This window comes from Synchiropus splendidus, chromosome 8, assembly GCF_027744825.2.
Source record: "Synchiropus splendidus isolate RoL2022-P1 chromosome 8, RoL_Sspl_1.0, whole genome shotgun sequence".
In the NCBI taxonomy this organism is placed as follows: Eukaryota; Metazoa; Chordata; class Actinopteri; order Syngnathiformes; family Callionymidae; genus Synchiropus; species Synchiropus splendidus.
In genome coordinates, this window is record NC_071341.1 from 20,579,993 (window position 1) to 20,593,889 (window position 13,897).

Sequence of the window (13,897 nt, forward strand, 5' to 3'; positions counted from 1 at the left end):
GTTACCATGGCGATGGATTGACAAAATGAAAGGGATATTTCAAAACAGTTCACATCTTTGTTGACTCGTGTATTAAGTGACTTTCGTCATCGTGAATGGAGTAAAACAATGTGTTCGATGAACATCCATCTGTCCAGATGATATGAGAACAATATTCTTTACCATTACAATAAGTTTTTGCTTTAGTTCCTGGAGTTCTTACATCTGAACTTTGAAAGATTGGCGTCTAAAGTGTGACGTTACAATTGAACAACAATGCGGCCAAAGCTGTTCTCCAATGGTCCCATGTACAATCTGAAAAAACTTTTGGATGTTCGTAAGAAGACAGGCGCAAATACAGTTTATCAAAGGTGAAGTCGCTCTGTCTGATGTGAGACGTGGTTTATTTCCAAGTAATGGGGTTCTATTGCCAGATTCAAAAAACACATAGCCATAAATGTGTATCCTTGGTTTCAATGTACAGGTTTTTAGGAGTAATTTTTGATGTAATATTTATTTTATTTTTGGAAACCGGAGGCCTCAGACCGAAGTTTCCTTGCCATAATATAGTGATATGTTTTTGTGCAATGACAATAAAGAAAGTCTAAGTGTAACTCTAATATGGGTATATGTTGGCCCAAAAAAGTGGCTGTAGGAGGGGCTTAGAAATACAGCACCTCAACATGTGGCAGCACCAGATAACCATTGTGAACACAAAACTGTGGTGAAGCCGTATAAAATATCAACAAGCTGTTGACGCCTATTGAAAGGACAACGTCTAACAAGACTATGTCTACACAGAAGTGGGCCAATAAATTTCCTGAAGGAAATAAAAAAAAAGACTGTACTGAATACACAACATGACGGAAAAATATCCAAAATATACACTTAAGTAACTAGGACAACATGAATCTAAAAAGATTAAATGTAAGTCAGGATATTGAGAAGTGTAAATATGCAATGAAAACTATTGAAATATTTCATTTCATATGCACTTAATTTTAATATTTTAATATAAATCAACAGACCTATGGACCAGACATTCAATATAAAAATGGCAATTTCAAAATATATTTTCAGTACTTCTTCAATGTATTTTGAGGAACAAGAAAAACATACAAAAATGGCCAATGAAAATTTTAGTCTTGAAACAAGAACATGCTATATTTACTGCTGAAGTGGTGGCGGTGACTAAAAGAGAGAAGCAAAAAAGGCAGAAAAATGACAACATATCAGTTATAGTTTTAGTCCGACGTCAAAAGGGCCACAAAAATACAGGCATCTGGGCCACACTTGCCCAGGTCTGGTCTACGTTTTGCTTCTTGAATGATGAGACAGTACGGCGATGGCACAAGGCTTCAAAGTCCGGAGAGCTCAAGTGGGCAAGGACTCATTTCCCGTCCAGTTAAACGGGGAATATGTTCACCAATTTTCACATCTGGTGTTGTCATAATGACCAACCAGAGTCACAGGTGAATAAATGCCACGCGTAGGTGCATTTGGGCAGCCAAAACAGTCATAACATTTGTTTGCATAGGCAGGCGGTATTTATATAGATGTTTCTTTATCAGCCAAGGAGAATGTGTTCGATGGTGTTGGTCAGTCTGTGTTCTAAATAGCTCAGAAAATAAAGCGTTATCGACAGATTTGGATCAAATTCTCAAGACACGCCAGAATACGACAAAGGAATATGTGATTCGACTTTGGGTTTGATCTGGATCACCGTCTTTTTAAATGATGAATTATGAAATTCTCTCAAGCAAATCGCCAAGATTGTCACAACAGCAACAACCACTGCTACGAACCGGTTGGACACCTGGCTGGCTGGAATGTTTTCACCTCTGCTGAGGTTATGTTGTCGATGGCATTGGTCTGTCTGTGTTGAAAATAACTTGAAAAGTTATGGAAATTAAACATGTGAAATGGGACGAGGGACAAATGGGAGTGGACCGGATCATTATTTCAGGTCTAGGGTTTGTGTTCGGTGCTGGGTTCCATTGCCAGTTATGGAAGTTTCAGTTCTCTAACTCAATCTTTATTGGAGGTTTGTGTTCGATCACTGCTTTTCTATTTTTGGGTCGCATCACAGTGTGATTATTTCCTCATGGATATCATCTGAAGACAAGCTCATGGTCTTGCAAGAAGTTAGCTACTCAGAATCTAACGCCTGTTTTGCAAACTCCGAGCTGAGATGCTAGTCTCTGTTCCGGTGACAACCAGACAATATCAAAGCAATTCTTTCTCCTCATATGATCCAAAATGGAACATCTACTGTAGTAAGCAAGTTTGAAGAAGAACTTGTTGCACATGGACCTCAAGAACCACAGCAGTTTCATGGCTGTATATACAGTATGGCTCATGTAACTTGTTGAGAGCAAGAGTCGAAAACAGCCTCATGGTCTCCATTCAGTTCTCTGCTGAAGCCCAAAAGTGAGTTTGACCCCAGCTCTACTAGGTGAAGCTTGTCCATCAAGTTTTTGCCAGGAAGATATGAAGAAAACCTCATTTGGGCTTAATGGACTTTCTCATTACTGGCGTTGCCCTTTGCTTGTCTTGAGCAAAAGTCCCTTCGCCCAGACTCCTGATACTGTTTTCCAGAATGAAGCCTGAAAAACGAGCGAGCGGAGAAAGTATTTGCCCTCGGTCTTCGGTCTCTCCGGCAGTGACTCGCCGGCGCTATAAAGGTTAGCCAGAGCATGGTGTGGGTGTTGGTGTCTCTGGGTGAGTTATGGGCACTGGAGTCGGGGGACCCCAGAAAGAACGGAGGGAGCATACTGTTGGGAGAAGGATGAAAGGGAGCAAGGGAAAGGGAGGAATGGAGGGAGGGCGGGCAATTTAGGAGTTCAGAATGCCAAGTGCTGATGTGTTTGTTTTCCATCACGGCTGTTCGGGGCAATGACAGAGAGAGAAAACAAACGCTAACGCTGATATATTGCACACAGACTTTCAACTCTAGACTCAAAGCTATAATTCTACAAAGAAAATGGCTTACAAATTGCCCCGTATCTCCTCGTATCACATTTTCGTCTGAGGATTGCAAACAGAGCATTGGCCACAAATCCATTCGTTTCTCCCGGTGAAGTCGAAAAACAGAAGAAAATGTGAGTCTCCGTGCGTTGATGATGCGCGGATTATTATGGCTACATGAACCGCCAGAGTTTCCAGAGCTTAGACACGTCCGCGGAGGCCAAACCTTTACTGCAACATTTCAATTGTGTCTGTCAATTTTTACACTGCACAGCACTTTATGCTAAGTGTGAATACCTGTCTTTATAAGGAAGTGAGTTTCTGCTGCTGCGTCTGGCTGCAGGCGCTCGGCAGCGTCTGGCCCTCCACGCTGCAAGGCGACAGATCGAAGGGCGGAGCAGGTGCTGGGAGGAGAAGGGACAAAGTGGTGACTTGGGAGGCTTGTTTGGGCGCAGAAAATGGTAGAATTGATTCCTCTATGAGGTTGATCCTGTAAGCTTCATCTGCCTTAACCTTCCTTGACCACATTCCCTGGTCACCTGTCCTCTTCATACCTTTGTTTACCACATTGCCCACTGTTACTCTACACTATGATTCCATCATCTTCGTTTTGCTCTCTGGAAAACTCCTCTTCCACCTGGTCAACGTTTCACCTTCAAGATTAGTAATACTACATCTTCAGTTATCGTCATAGCTTTGGTGAATATCACTGATGTGAAGTACCTACTTCATTAGTTTAAGTTCAAACCCAAAATTACGCAAGAAAAATGAAAAAATAAATTCATTTTTGAACGTCAATAACAAGCAACTCTGTGTAATAGCTGTGTTTTATTAATATGTAATTCAGTGTTTCACAATATAAGGACACTGTTGCTTTAAAATACACTCATTTCGAAATCAAACCATATATTTTTGATTTTTATTTTATGAGGTAAAAAGAGTCGCAGAGAAAACTGACAGAAGAAAGAAAAAAAATTGCTTTTTTTTCCACCAATCCAATGTTACATATTCCTGCTTGGCACCAAAATGAGAATGCACTTGCTTGTATTCATGAAGTATTTATTTTATTTTTCCCAAGACGCTTCGACAGAGACTACAAAATGGCATCAAATGACACTGTCAATAGAACATCTGTCACGACAAAGCCATGTATTTGTAAAGCATTTTAGTAAAACATGGCAGTAGAAATTCACCCGTATATGTTTGATCCAGACTCGGAGGGTGAAGACATTCGTCACATTTTTCTTGTGTAAATTTTCTTACATATTTTTTCGAAAGGACTCTGGAGCTAGCAGCCCTGAGCCTCTGTTTTCTCAGTCAGTGGTGCTATTTTTGCAGCACAGTGTTTGAGCCTTGGTGACGTCTATTTACGTTCCCGGAACTGTAGGCAAAATGCAGCCATTTGTCCAAGGCGCCGTATTTGTTATCTTTAAAAGTACATTTCACAGAAATAGATGAACTTCGTTGTTTCACGCTTAAGTATGTTGTTATACTGTTCATCTCACTAATAGTAGATAACCATAAGAGGGGCCCTTTTAAACACATGCAATGAACGGAGGCTCACCAACAGGAAAGACCAGCAGTCTGCAGTCCTGACCCCACCACCCATTAAAACCCATTATTCTGAACCATCACTCAAAAAGTGCTATAATTCATTGATTTAAAAAAACAACAAGTTGAAGTCATTTGAATAGGTTCTTTTGGCGTACACAATGTCGTTGGAATGGATTCTCTCAGAGCTCAGGTTTCCTCCCACAGCCACAAAATATTTTCTCACTTTAAAACAGAGACACTCTCGATTTGAATGAGAGTGTTTCGCCTCTCTGACATGTTTCTGTCCGGTGTGTCCAGAGCATCCTGCCTGACTCCATTGATTGAGATGGTCAAATAAATGTCAAGAAGACGAGCCACAGATGAATAACCTCAGCAAAGAGGCAAGAAAAACAGGTTTTTAGGATGTAGCAGCAGAGGAAGTGGAAGACCCCCCCAGCAGCCAAAACAGACAGAGCCAACCTACGAGCTGTCCGACCCGCGGTGCTGCTCATGAATGGAAGGAAACTGTCTCCTCAAAAGGATCCCATTTAAGAAGTTTGAGCAAATATAATAACAGACGGCGGCTTCCAGACAGGATATCGTACAGGAGCGAGAAGCTCACGGCGGCGCAATGAGACTGCAAGGTAGAAGGACAACAAGGCCTAGTTTATTAGTCTTTAATAAATATCTGACAGATTTCCTGAGGAAATATCGCAGATCACATGCAAAATAGTTTAAGACTGATGTCAACTGCTGCAGCATATGAAATCTATTAGCGAGGAGCCACAGCAGACGCAGGGTGATGGAGGTAGAGTGAGAGCAACACGTTGAAAGAGAGTGAGAGGCAGCGCTGCTAAAATTCATGCAGGAGGGAAAAAAAAAACTCACAACCATTCCAAATTCTTCGAGAGGTAAAAAAGTCAGCCAAGACGCAAAATCAGAAAAAGGAGGAAAGAAGAAGAACAGAAGCATGCGCTATTGTGCACACACAGAAACACACACACACACTTATGCGCTGATCTCCACATCCTGCTGGGTTCAGGGCCAGCAACGAAATGAGTGCCCCGACACTGCTGCCAGCCCCAGGGAGGGATCGAGAGCGGACACACACACACACACAGGAAAACAGAGAAGAAGAAGAGAGAAAAAAAAAAAGAGTTGGCAGGAGTTTCCCTGCCAAGAGTGCTACCATCTGTAAAATAGCATGACTTGAATGCAACGTCTTGAAACCTACCTCCTCATTGTGGTTAACCTCTTCACCTACTATTGTTTACCTGAAAATTACAGCTGGCTGTCACGCGTCCAACTTTCCTCCCTTTCGCCTCGGTTTGCCCTGTAATTCTAACGTGAAGCTAACGTGCAAGCTGGCAGCGCGCATGCTGCAATTTTCCCTGTGAGAAAGTTCATCAGTTCAAGACAGATAGAGAAAACCACATCTGCAATAGCAGCGTTGCACGCACACACACACACACACACACACACACACACACACACGCCGCGGCAGTTCTCGGCGTGCACCGGCTCTTTGGTGCCACGATGTCTGTGGCAGTGTGGCAGTCACGGTGTTCCGCCACCCTCACCCTCGCTCTCCACCATAGACCCAAACCACAGGCCAATACCCACAAGCCATAGAAGCCTGGATGAATGTACCCGCCGCATACGCACAAATAACACACACACAGTCAACCAACCACAAATACCAAGTCCAGAGGTAGAGTTCTGGAAAATGAGAACGCTCCGTTTTCTCTTTCCTCTTTTTAATCACGAGGGGCCGAGAGGGCAACAAGAGTTCAACTGGAGATCTGGGGGTCGTGCCGTCGCTGAGATGAGTAACGGTCTTACGCAGTATGACACAATGGTCGGGTTCGAAAAAGGAGGCGACTGTCTGAGATACACAGAGGCAGAGGGAGAGAGGGAGCGGGTGTAGACAGGAAGTAGACTGTTAAAATTGCCACCAAGCCAGGAAGTCTACGTGGGTGACTCGGGTCACACAGGGTTATGCTGGTTTTCAAACTACTCATTCTTAGCCCGGCCAGTAAACCTGAGACATTCCAAAATGTGGATTTATTCAACAGCTGATAAGAGGAATCTCTTAAACAGGAAATAAGAGAGTGATACAGTATGTGCCTGCGATCGCGGGTGTTCGTTCACGGTAGTTGAAATCCGCACCGTGGTGTAACCCCGGATTTCCACGGAACTCGGGGCGGAGGCGGAGTCATGCAGAGCTTTTCAAGTATTTTAATCACACGGGAACGGGGACATATATTAATAGTGCCTCTGACAAGCCTCATTTGTCGGCTGCCTGTGAAAATCTCTGATGCACTGGAGGCACACAAGGTGAGCCACGATACAGTGGGGAAGCAGTGTACTTAATGCTCTTGTGGGCACAAAAAAACGACTTTGTGGGCTGGATTTGGGCCCAGGAGCCATGAGTTTGTTTCATGGTAAACACACTCTCATCTGAGTATCTTGCAAATGCCTCCCAATCAAATTCAGTTTTCTCTTCCATATTCATTTTTCTCATACAATGTTAGGTAATTATTTAGTGTAGCCATAAGCTCAGCTTCTATTTTTGCTCATCTTCACATGAATGATCTGGACTGTACTTATTGCCTCAGACACAGGCGTCAAAGTGTTCCACACACAGTAGGGCCACAGTAGGTGCAGGTTTTTGTTCCAACCAATGAAGTGTACCAGTGTAAGAGTGTGACCACTTGTTTGAGCTGAAACCTCATTGGATAAACTGTGTGCGCGTGATGGGTTGGAGCAAAAATACGCAGCACCCCGGCTCTTCTGAGGACCGGACTGGACACAACTGACTAAGCTAAAGGTGGGTTTACATCAGGGGTTTGACGACAGACAAACTTAACAACAGTCAAATTCTGAGCTTCTTCTTGCAACATAGGTTGCATCGAATTGGCTAAATACATATTCAAGATGAAATCAACTTTTTTCTTTCAGTGGTTTTATGTCCTACAGGTGTAGAAAAAAATTCATACTGTTTAAAGTAGCACAACACTTTGACCTCGGACGATACAGCTACATTGTGCAGTGCTTTCTGTGTTTTTAAAAAATAAAGTGGAAAGTTTGTATTGAGTTAATTTATCCTTTCAATTCACAGCAATTTTGTGTTTTGTCCCCCACAGTTAACAATGTAGAATATCAGAATATGTGACAATATTTCATATATTGTGACACTATTGTTTCATGATACCTTACAGTGCATACATATTGGATACATTCTGAACTATAAAGCATCACCTCCATACTCAACTGCTTTAATTCAAAACGAATGCGTCGAACCGTAGTATCAACAGCACACACAAGTGCGAACCAAAAAAAAGCTGTATCAAGTGTTGTCACCCTCTGTGCTTTGTTGGTCTCTAAATCTCCACGGAAATGTTCGAACCCAATGAAGCTGGATCAACACAGAAAAAAGAAAGAAATGTAGGTGTGGACGTTTTCCGACAAAGATACGTCTGTGTGTGTTTCTGTGTTGGAGGGTTTCATATCCTCAAAATGTGTTCCTCCAGTTCTGAAGTGGAGGAGAAAGTGATGAGAAGCTGGTGTTTGCAGTTCCTTATATGGGCCACTGAAGCTGCTGTCTCTCTTCTCTGCTGTCATGACTCCTTCCAAAAAGGTCGAGAGAGAAAAGGACATCCTTCCAAGTCAACATATTTACATATTTTCTGCAGATTGGGGATACGCAGCTCGACGTGGGCCAGCTTTGTGGTGGTCAGGAGGGACGGTTGAGAGTCGACATCTGGGCCCAAGATTTATCAGCCTCCCCCGGCCTTATCTGCCATTTCGCTCATGAAACACGAGACTTTCGACAGCTTGCTATAGATGCTATCATCTGTGAAAACTTAAAATGAACTTGGTAAATTGGATATATGTATTTATGATCCACAATGCTCTGCAGCAGGAGATCACATATTTACCAAAAGATTTCCCCTCTTGATAAAAACACATCAAGACACGTGTTATCATGTCATTGGGATCTTTTTGGAGGGGGTCCAGGGGTTTGCCCAAGAGAACCACTTGTCTTCATCAACCACACACACTTCTCTCTCGCCCCTTCCCTCCGCTCCACTCACATCCCTATCGCTCCAGCAAAGAACACAGCGCCATGTTTCTCTTGGCAGAACTCTGAAGGCTGTCCCTGCGTGCCTGAAAACCAACGTTCTCCCCCTCGTCCCTGCAGCCAACAGGCACATTTCTCACATTTTCTGCCTACTCTCTGTGAACAGTCCGCGTGAACCTCCTTGCATCGGCTAGACTCCCAAGCAGAGGACAGGGTGGGACAAACCTCTCGTACATTACATCCTCCCTGTCTTCTTCTGCTGTCTCCAAGGTTCTATTCATAATTCACTCGATCGCCGTCCAAAAAAATCCTGCTCCCTGGTGGTTACTTGCCCTTGTTTGCAGCCAGCCAGCTGTGTGCAGGTGTGGGAGCGTTACTGTGGTCGAACTGAGCCGAGCTGCAAGTATGAAAGTGTCTGAGCTAATAGGGAGGGAAGAGGGAGTTGGATGGCCACTGTCCCACAGACAAAACAGTTTAGTGCTGAGCAGATGTCCGACAGAGTGAAGAGTACTTTAAGTCGATGAACCTCATCGGCACTGTCCATTTTAAAAGCTTCCAAGAAAAGGGTTTACAAAGCTGAAAAGTCACCTCTGAAAACGGTTGATGCCAACAGTCATAGATAGATTAAAAATGTCCCTGTTCCTGACTGAACTGTGACGTTGAGCGGTACATCGCGAGAGGTGAACTGACAGAGAAACAAGAAAGCAAAGAGGGGAGTTTTGACATATATTGAACTGACAACAATCATCGGATTCTTCTGCTACAAAAAAAGTTAAAAAACAAATTGAAAAAGCGCCATCAGCTAATGCACTTTCTGTTTCAAACTGTGCTTTCCAATCTGCTGTGTTTAGTCACGTGATGATCCTCTTCATCGGCAGCGAGGCAGTATCTTTACGTGTGTGGCGGTGGGACGATTGGCGGTTTAACGGTATAGATATATATTTATCTTCATGTGTGGGGTTTCTGACTTACAGAACTTTCCCACATTAGATTGGATGAGAGAACAGAATTTGGAGAATGACCACATTCTTCACAGGCTTCCTCAGTCAAGCAGAGCTGAAGGTAAGCAACAGCTGCCATGGATATGGAAGTATTGGCCTCTGGAGGTGAGGAATGTGCAGAGCCAAAAAGGCTAAGGCTGCGTCCCATTTCTCCCCCCAACACCAGCACTTGGTTCTGAGCGCCCTCATTATGAAGCGCCCTCCGACCACCAAGTGAAGTGACTGACGTCCCTAAGAACTGGGACGACACTTGATGATGTCACGCGTAAAGACAGCGTGTCGTTGGCTGCCGTGCTGTGTTTTGTTTCCTGCATATCCAGTGTTGGAGATGACAGCCCCAACGTTTCTGCAACCTCTTGCATCGGCGCTGATGATCTCACTTGGTTTGATGAACCAACGGAGGAGAAATGGGCGGAGCCAAAGCGGGCTTCGCCGCTATGTTGCGGTGATAGATGTGTTAGAGGTGTGAGGATGCTAACGTTAGCCTGGATGCTAGCCCACTGTTGTTTGTTAAGAAGAAATAAAAACATATTGTTGTACATCCATGTTGTATTGTTGATGTTGTGGGACACGGTGGAGCATTTGGCTCGCTAACGTGTGGCACCAGAGAAAGTCAACCAAGGGAAGAGTCGTCCTGGCTACTAACATGTCCCTGTTGTCCTGTCCAACATTGTTTTGAAGTACTGTGAAGTACTGTGGTCTCCTGGAAATCTATCCACACTTCATCTTCCCACTTGGTTTCAAGTCAGCTCCTGAGCTCCCTGGGTTTGAAGGGATCATTTCAAGTGGTGAACGGCCCTCGGTCTGAGGAGGATTGGGACACACTACACTTACGCGTGAACGCACAAAACCCAGTGTCAGGGTCAAAACCCAGTGTTAGGGTGAGCAATGGGACACACCCTTAGTTCTAGATTGAGCGACTCTTACTAGTATCTTGGGTTGAACAAAGAATAAAGTCATGGATACAAGCAGCTGACATGAATTTCGTTCGGTTGGTTTGGGTTCTTGACTCTTCCTACGGGATGGCCAGTTGTGGTGGCTCAGGTACCTCTTTAGGACGGTTCCTGGCATGGCCAACTGGAAGGAGACCATGGGGCAAGACACATAACACAGACTATGTCACTCATTTGACCTTGGTGTTTCCCCAGAAGAGCAGGTTTTGGGTTGGCTTTGCTCCCGTCGCTGTGCCCAAAACCCAACCTTGGGATATGCCGTGTTATTGCCTGGTGAGTTTGTCAAAAGATGCCAGTTTGTTTAACGTCAGATCAACTCAGTTGAGTGTGGAATCCATTCTTTGTTTGGAAGAGTGTCAGAGAAATAACTGAGAAAAATAAACTTTTCCCAACTGCACAGGTGCAGGATAAGAGAGGGGAAGTTCTGCCCCCGATATAATAAAAAAGGGTAACCTTACATGCAGTTGATGAAATGCAGACTGAGGCGGGGTGAACGTGTGGTCGACGCCGGCTGAACACATTTGGGATTAAATGGGCTTTAGTCAGAGCAGCAGGAATTGAATCCATGCAAGAGGATGGACGTTTAACCTCCATCCCACACAGATCGAGCTGTTTGGCAGCCCGTCGCCATCTGTATTTATTATTTAATTTATTTCTTCTAAACTTTAATTTAAGCGTTATTTCCTCTGTGTGTCTGGGCATTGCTGCATAAATGAATGTTCTCAGAGTGCAGGGAAGGGAGGAAGAAAAGGAGGAGAAGTTAGAAAAAAAAGTGCAGCCTGTCTCTTGGGTGCCCTTTTTGCCATCCCATTTCCTTTGCATCTGGTCTGTGTTTGTGCGGGGAGGGAGAGAGGGAGTGAGTGTGGGGGGGGGGAGGGGGGAGGCCGTCTGGGGCCGATTAATAACCGGTGATTTATAGCAACTTTTATAGAATAATACAATAAAAATGTGTGCGTACGTGTGTGCAGGCGTACATGTGTTGGCGCATTGTGTTTGTATGTGTGTGTTTGACTTGTGCACACAATGCTTTTCTAATTCCAGAGAATCAAAAACAAATTATTGGGGGGTGGGGGGGAAGGCAGACTGTTCTCTGAATAAATGAAGCGCAGATGGAGAAAAGAAATAAAAACGAGAAAAGAGATGACACTTGAGGGAGGGGGGTACCAGAGAGGGTGAGAGAGTGAGTGCAGGACAGGGCGAACGTGTGATGGAGCGAGGTGGAGGAGAGAGGGGGAAGAGAGAAGGGTGAGCAAAAGGACAGGGATGATATGGAGGAAGAGAGGAGAGTGGGAGAAGAAAGATCAGGGGAGTTCCCATGCCCTGCGCAGAGGAAATGGGCTTTAGAGAGTGGGTTAGCATGTGTGTGTTTGAGGGGGCAATGAGATGAGCAGACCTCTCTCTGGCACGGAGCAACATTTCCTTGCCAAAGAGCAAGCTGCACCCCCTAAACCCCTGTTCCTTCTCATCCATCCCTCAGTGACACGCCGCGCGCACGCTGAACGCCTCAGTAATGGACTGTAAGTGAACTAATGGGCCATCTTGTCTCCTTCAACTGGCTTTTAGATCTCTACATTAACGCAAATATTCACGTATTTACACGACACGCCGTTGAATGTACACACGCAAGAGGAAGCATGAATCACTATGTACCAGATTTGATCTGGGGCTCGCAGCAGCAGGTTAAAATACTCCCAACTCTCACTGAAAAAGGCAGATTTTCATGCATGTTACCTACCACAATCTAGTGATGAGCACAGTCCCGTAGTGGAGTCCTCTACCAAGAAGGTTATGAGTATTGATCTGACTGTATGTAGAATAAGTCGAAATAAATGAAATGAAATTTCAGCAAATGCCAATAACAGGACGAAGAACTGATGACCAAATCTTCGATCCATCTGGATTAAAGATGGCCGCTCCATTCAGAACCCGCGAAAAAAAGGGACCTTATAAAACAGCAAGCAATCGAATCACACTTTCTTTCTCATGACGGAGGCGACAGAGTGCTGTTGTGGTGCATTCAAAACAGTTGTGATCATAGAGCGGGAATACAGCAAAGCTAATGTTTGCTCGCACGCAGACCCTACATCAGAGGTGGGCAGTTAAATTTCCTAAAGGGCCACATTATAAACTGTGACAGCAGTGAGGGGCCATCATGCCAAAAGGAAGGTGGCGATGACTAAGAAACATGACGGGACAAAAAAAATCTTACGTAACAAAGAACGAACCATTCAATGGAAGCAAAGATATTAAGTGCAAATATGGCATGAAACCTATAAAAATATTGCATTTATTAGGCAATTATGCAATTTAAGTTGAATATAAATAATGAAACTAGAGCAAAAATATCTATGAAATATTCAAAGGAAATTAGAATATATATTTTCAATTTTCTTTTCATGTATTTTGAGGAACAAAAAATACTCACTAAAATAGCAGATGAAAAGAAATTTAAGTCCTGAACATGTTATAATCATTCTTGAAATAGTAATGCTAAGAAAGAAACAAGACAAAAAATAGTCCGAAAAATGACTACTTATCAGTTGTATAGTTTTAGTCCGACCTCATGAGGGCCGCAAAAACACAGGAAAAGGGCCGCATATGGCCCCCGGGCCGCACTTTGCCCAGGTCTGCCCTACATGGTCACTCCTACTGACGCTGTTCAAATCCCCGTCCAGAGACCTCTTCTGTTTGCCGTGAGCAAAAACATTTCTTAAACTACGGAAGTTGTTTAAGTGATTTGAAGTCATGGCAAAGGAGCTCTCGGTGAACGCTTTTCTAGCTTTCTCACTTCTAAATAACAAGCTTGAAGCCTTCTCCAACTCTTCTCGGCGAATCCCAAGACATTCCCAGGCCAACCAAAACGTGTCCTGGGTCTGCCCGAGGTCACCCTCCCAGGCACGTTTGCAGAGTACATGAACCGAGAGGCTTCCCGGAGGTAAGTAACAGATTATTCACTGCTGGACATTTTAGCTGACTTGGCACACTTCAGAGACCGTCAGAGGCAAGACACACATGAACCCTCAAGAGATGCCTTCGACGTTGCTCATGAGTCATGATGAACCTCGAGCTGAATCAGAATGGGAGTCGCGAACTGACTGATCAGAGGATGCAGACGCTGAGAAATTTTCTCGGGTGACAGATAGAAGCTGCTGAATTGGACAACCGCAGTCACCTGGTGGTGTTTTTACTGTACGAGAGACAAGTGAGAGAAACCAGAGACTCAGAGTAGAGCTGCTGCGTGAACGCACACAGTTAAGGAAGCTAAAGATTTGGGAAGGAGGCCAAGCGCCAGGGTTGCCTAGCGTTGGTGACTGACAGGAAACCACGGCGCAGGACCAGGTGGAGAAATTACATCCGAACTTTTGCCGATGAATTTGAGT

At 44.2% G+C, this 13,897-nt stretch overlaps 1 protein-coding gene across 1 annotated transcript in view; it reads right to left on the reverse strand.

Annotated features, from left to right (window-relative positions):
• Positions 1-3,248: 3,248 nt before the first annotated feature.
• dph1 (diphthamide biosynthesis 1) overlaps positions 3,249-13,897 on the reverse strand; it is a 95,711-nt gene continuing 85,062 nt past the window's right edge. Inside the window, exon 14 of the transcript XR_008415645.1 lies at positions 3,249-3,350. The gene's annotated coding sequence lies outside the window, so the exon portion shown is untranslated. The remainder of the gene's footprint in view (positions 3,351-13,897) is intronic.